Source organism: Mus pahari, chromosome 9 (assembly GCF_900095145.1).
Source record: "Mus pahari chromosome 9, PAHARI_EIJ_v1.1, whole genome shotgun sequence".
Taxonomy (NCBI): domain Eukaryota; kingdom Metazoa; phylum Chordata; class Mammalia; order Rodentia; family Muridae; genus Mus; species Mus pahari.
In genome coordinates this window covers 74,912,772-74,919,111 of record NC_034598.1, presented here as the reverse complement: position 1 = coordinate 74,919,111, position 6,340 = coordinate 74,912,772, and the positions used below count along the sequence as shown (strand labels likewise).

At 37.8% G+C, this 6,340-nt stretch overlaps 2 pseudogenes; both read right to left on the bottom strand.

Annotated features, from left to right (window-relative positions):
• Window positions 1-2,664: 2,664 nt before the first annotated feature.
• LOC110326981 lies at window positions 2,665-3,356 on the bottom strand (annotated as a pseudogene).
• Window positions 3,357-3,387: 31 nt separating this feature from the next.
• The window catches only part of LOC110326120, a 5,786-nt pseudogene continuing 2,833 nt past the window's right edge, over window positions 3,388-6,340 (bottom strand).

The following is a 6,340-nucleotide window of genomic DNA, read 5'->3' as shown; positions in this document are numbered from 1 at the left end:
ATAAGAAATGTTAATATTAGTTGAGTTTTCTGAAATTATCTTTAAAAAAATATCTGGGTAGAGATTTTGAGTGCCAAGACTTTTTCCATTCCACTTAGTTAATAATACTTTAAGAATAATTTTAACGAAGTCAGTTGCTCAAATTCCACATTTTCTTCCTCTGAGGTAATTTAATGACACATTATTTCCCCCAGTACTGTGTTTTTGAAACAGACAAGAAACAGCAACAAATCCACACGTGTTAGTGTTCTAACAAATGAGATTAGCAGCTGAGCAAGGACACAAGAAGGGAGATTGTAGATGAACACAGCAAGTGTGGGAAGAGGAAGATAGATAGACACACAGAGGCACAGAGAGAAATACAGCTGTCTTGGAATAGAAGAGGGTTCCAGTTTCCATGAAAGTTGACTTTAAAAGAAAAATTATATTAACAGTGCGGTTAAAAATAAGTTTGAGAAAATGATAAAAGATAAAAGTAATTTACATGGTACTGGGACCTATATACTGAGTATATATATTTAAAAGTAGAACCATTATAATAGGGTTTTAGACTGCTTTACAATGTGTTTCTAAGGTATAGAACATTTTGGGATTAAAAAGATGGAAATGGAAACATGTAGGCAAATAACAGCACTGTGTAGAAATATGTGTTCTCAACATTAAACATTTACATACATAGTTGGAGGGCAGTGACATGAAAAAAAAAAAAGAAGTCTACTGAAAAGTTCTGTTTTAAAACATGTTTTTCATCAATAATCATTTAATTGACTGGCATATTAAGAGTATTCATATAAGGGTGGCAAATGTTCCATATTAACTGTTGACAAATAAAATATAAAAGAGAACAATTGGAAAAACAAAAGATTGCTGAAGGATGATTCAACTTTCTGAACAAATTCTGTTAACATATTGGCCTTTTGTCATCTTATATTTACTATTGAGACAATATAAAGATTGAAGTAGAATTTTCTCAGTTGGGTAAACAGAGTGTTTTTAACAAAATTAGCTGACTTCCATTAATTGAGTGATGCCATCAGGGGAATATCTATAAGAAAAAAAATACTAATTAAATAGTTTAAACATCAATTGCATCCTATAAATTGGGCAGCATTATATATGTAGTGAGCAAAAAAAAAAATAGGTGGAAGGGATTAGTTGAGTTTAGTTGTCTTTAATTTAGTAAGGCTGTGCTTTCAACTGAAGCACTTGAATTACACATTTAGCGAAAATCTACTTTGCATTTTGCAAGAGAGTCATAGTTACACTCTGCATTGCAAAACTCATGAAGACCAACCATCTGTTTGCAAGATTGTCTTAAGGAAGAAGAATAATTGAAGATCAAACAGACTAGAATGTCTCCATCAGGTTTTGTCATGAATAGTCAAGTGGTTACTAATATTTTGTACCAAGAAGTTCTTCTATAATTTGCCCTATTTCCAGAAGAAAACAAATGTTGTGTATGAAACATTCTCACTTATCTTTGACCCCATCCCTGGAATCTTAAGAAGAGCTTTTATTGATCAGTTTTATCTAAAATACTACTTTTTGTGCTCCTAAATAACTCAAATTATTACTTTTCCAACCTTATTCATATAGGCTTTTATCTCCTTGTCTTACAAGTCACTTATTTTTGTTGTTTTGTGTTTATTGAGTTGGAAGGCAATCAGTTAGTAAATAAATAATGCCCTCAGGCTTCTGCTAGCTTCTAGTGCCTAAGAATCCTGAAATAATCATATAGATCATACTCTTCCATAGGTTCATCAGAGTTACTTTGTTTCTAATATGTTTTGGGTTCTTTCTCCAGTAGTGCCACAGGTATTTAAATTCCAAGCAAGTTAATTCATAGTTACTGTGATAACTATTTTTGGTTGTCAACTTGACTACATCTGGAATTAACTGAAACACAAACAACTATGCATGCTTACGAGGGATCTTTTTACTTAAATAATTTAAAGTTGGAAGATTCGTTTTCAATCTGAACTACATCTTCTGTTAATCTATATAAAGGACACGAGAGAAGGAAGTCTCCTCTTTCTCCATGATTGCACTCACCTTAGGTAATAAGTCTATTTCTTCACTGGAATTAGAGCCCACTTTTTAGAATTCTGGCATATGCAGAAGACTAACTGAAACATCTAGCCTAATGGATTGAATAACTACTGAATTATTGAGCCTTCTATAAAAAGACAGATATGTTGGACTAGCTGACCCAAGGTTTATGAGTGATCCTAGTAAAATCATATATATATATATATATATATATATATATATATATATATATTAATCAAAATATATATAAATATACAAAAATCAATCATCAACGATGTCTTATTACTTTATGACTCTAGAATACTTGTTTATTTCTACACACATTTTTATTATGGCAAAGGTGAAAATGCCACCTTCACAAAAGCAACCACTACAATTTATCCACAAAGTAACTCAGTAAAAAAACAGGTGTATTTTAGAATTAAAAAAAAGAGAGAGAGAGAGTGAGAGAGAGAAAGAAAGAGCTTTACATGGGTTTTAAAACAGGAGAAAAGAAAAAGAAAAAGAAACAAAGGAGGAATCCACCATTGTCTGCAAGGTCCAGTAGCCAACCCTTGGACTAGGCATCTCAGACCAGGCCCTGGGCCCCATCCTTGTGCAGATTTGCTCAGTTCTTTAGCTGCTGCCCATCCTTTCCTGATAAGCATCCTGCTGGGCGTCCAACTCCTCTGCAGACAGCTGCTGCTGCTGCTTTGAGTTCCTGCTGCTGCCTCTCCCTCTTCCCTGGCTGCCTCCAAGGGTCCCTCTCCTGGTGCCTCCATCACCAAACCCTCCAGAGCCAGGGTTTCTTGTCATGTAGCCCCTGTTTCTGCTTTGTGCAGGTCTTCCTTGTGTATCAGTCTGTGAGGTGACAAGCTGGATGTTCATAGGGCGGCCACCCAAAGAGGCACCATTGTACCGTCTCATAACCTTCAGGGCATCTGCTTTCCTTTCAAAGTGCAGATGTGCTGTCCCTAAACTTCGTCCAGAGCGATCATAGTGCACAGCAGATGTTTTCAACGTTCCAAATTCAGCAAAGAGCTGCTGAATATCAGCATCTGACACTCCGAAGTGCAGGTTTGACAGGAGCAGCTTCCCACCAGTATCCATGTCTTTTCCACTCCTGAAGCCGCCAAGGAACAGGTCATGCTGTCACTTGTCTGGAAGTTGTTTTAGTCTGTGGTATGGTGCCAGTCTGTTCCTGCCACCACGGGTGATGGCGGGCCTGTAAGTCTTAGGCCCAGCACCTCAGGTCTGACATGACGTCCTTGCTGGATCTTGTTCAGTTTAATGATGTCTTCCAAAGACATGTCCATTTTGTCAGCCATGGTGGTCATAGATTTGGGTCTTGGATCCAGCTTACCTGAATTGAAAAAAAATTTTTTACTTTATGTTGAAAGTACATATGTCATTTCAGCATATGGCATCATTAAACAATAGGAAAAAGTTCCTGAGAACTTGATTAAAAGAAACAAGAAGTTTGAGCTGGATCAGTATATACCCACAAAGATTTGAATTTAACCAGTATATGTAGTTGTAACTTCTAATAGTTTAGTAAATGATAGAACTAGTTAAAAATACCGTTCTGGTCTACTCAGAATGATTCCTACCCAAACACAGTTCCCAAAACACCATAGTTTCAAAAAAAAAAAAATTTGCAAATATTGCAAGAAGCAAACCCAGTGAGCTGAGCCCAGTCTCTGCGTACCAGAGTCAGAGGAGAGAATTCACCTATGCAAGTCTTTTGACCTCTACCTGCCTGCTGTAGAAACACAATACCAAATACAGCAGAAAGAATTAGAATAGAAAATAAAAATAAAATATAAGCAGAGGGGGATATTGTCACAAACAAAATACAGTAAAATATAAAAAAATGCTTTGAATCCCAGCCATCAAGAAGCAGAGGCAGGAGGATCTTTCCAACTTCCATGATGACCTGGTACACACAGCCAGCTCTAGACTGTCCAGGGCTGCCTAGTAAGTCCTGGACTACAGAAATAAAAGACACTATCTGTATATATTACTAGAAGAAGATAAAACATGTTAACAGACATAGTTAGAATGAAAACCACCACCCAATGTCACACACCGAATTATTTAAAATCAAATGTATTTCAACTTGAGTGTTATGCTTAAGTCTTGGGAAAGAACTATTTCATAGGTCTGAAGACATGGAACTCTCTTAGGAGACCTTTGGCTCCCTGACTAGTTGGTGTGGTTCACTCCCCTCTGTCAAGCCTTCTGTCTCAGGGCAGACTGCAGAGGACANNCCTTGGCTCTCTTGGTAGCTTGCCTCAGCTCTCTCAGTTGTATTGTCCAAGCCTCTCCAAACTCCTTTTATACTCCTAAGGACCTGCCCCTCCCTAGATAAGCCTAATATCTCTGCTAATTGAATCATTCTTTCACACCACAAATATTTACAATCCTTACAGAGACAGAATATTAAAGAAAGCCACATTTAAAACTGTAACAGATGCCAGAAGAAAATATGGTAGCTAATTCAGTGTAATACCCAATAATCAGACTAAAAGTTTTATTTTAAAATGACTTTATCCCTCTTAACATGATAAAATCTGTTGGATTTGTTTTTTGTCCTTGTTGGATTTTGTTTGTTTATTTGTTTTTTGAGGTATCTGTCCTTGAAATCTCTGTAGAGCAGAGATGGACTCCAATGGAGAGATCTGCCTGCTTCTGCCTCCCAAGTGCTTAGGTGAAAGGTTTTGACACCTAATGACTGAATAAACCATTTGTAACTTCTCCCAGTAGATAATAAAAACAAAAATAAAGAAACTAACAATCAAACAAAATTCAAAGGCAAAAACTGGTCACAATTTACAGGATTCTATGACTGCAAGAGACAGGGTAACCAAGAGTATACTTTAAAGGGGCGTCACACAGAGAGAAAACTTCTGTGTTTCTTGCTGGGCATCTCACCCAGGGCTGCACATGTGCCAAGCAAGTATTCTGCCACTGAGACACACTCAGAGTCCTCAGAAAAGAATGTTAAGGAGAATAAAATGTATGGATACTATATTAAAAGCAGGAAGCCATTGAGGAACAGGGACTTAATGTTTAAGACATTAGGCTCAGTCATCAACTCCTTTAGAATGAATCTCATTGGGTCCCGTTCTGATTCATCTCAACCTCTTCCACGGTGCAGATGACAGAGAACATTTTGATTTGTTTTGTTTTGTTTCCCTTTAAGACCTTGTCAGATTATGAAGCCTAGAGCTTGATACATAGCCCAGGCTGGCCTCCCTCAGAATCAGAGCTGTGCTTGCTTCCCTCTACTGATTCCTCAGATAAAACCCTTGAGCCACTCTGCCCAGCTCAGAGAAATATTTTTGAAAGAAGTATCTTTCTTCTAAATTTTCAAAAGGAAAACCGTCATCACTATATCGGTCAGGGTTCTCTAGGGAAGCAGGATTTACAGAATTAATCTCTACATATAGAAAGTTGATTTATTTGAATGACTTACAAGTTGTGGTCTTGCAATTCCAATGTTTTTTTATGGATGGAAAATTCGTGAATCCACAATGCACTCAGTCCACAAGGCTGGAGGTCTCAACTGGTATTCAGTAGAGATGCTGGGATCCCAGGGAAGGAATGGATTTGCTAGCACGGTGAGAGCAAGCAGACAATGAGCAAAAACTTTCTCTTGCATGTCCTTATGAACGCTTCCAGAAAGAGGTGTGGCCCAGATTAGAGGTGGGTCCTCCTTAGTCAAGATTCAGATTAAAGGTGTGTGTCTGCCTGCCTGCTTCAAGATTTGATTAGAGGTGGATCTTCCCATGTCACATTAATCAAAAATCCCAAACAGGTGTGCCCTGCCTTTTTAGCTCTTCATGAATTCCAGATGTAATCACACTGACAACCAAGAATAGCCATAATGATAACTTTATCCCCATAGACATGTGTCTGCTTTAAGAGTTCGTGGTGAGGGTTTTGTTCTGTTTCCAAACTTCTGGGCTAAGAGATTATTAGATTGTCTTAGCCTCCTCAATGTTGTATATTTGCTCTTTGTTTGAGATGGTCTTCACTGTGTAACTGAGCAGGCCTGGAACTCCTAGGTAGATGAACTGGGCCAGAACCATTCAGAGATCCCCATGCCTCTCAGAGAGGGGAATTAAAGATCTGTGTCACCATGCCCAACCTGCAGCCCTCAGAGCAACTGGAAATATGAGAACCTAGCAATATTTTGACCATGCCAATTTTTTTTTATCCTTTTAAACATTTTATATTTGAGATCTCTCTCTCTCTCTCTCTCTCTCTCTCTCTCTCTCTCTCTCTCTCTCTCTCTCTCTTTCCTTTC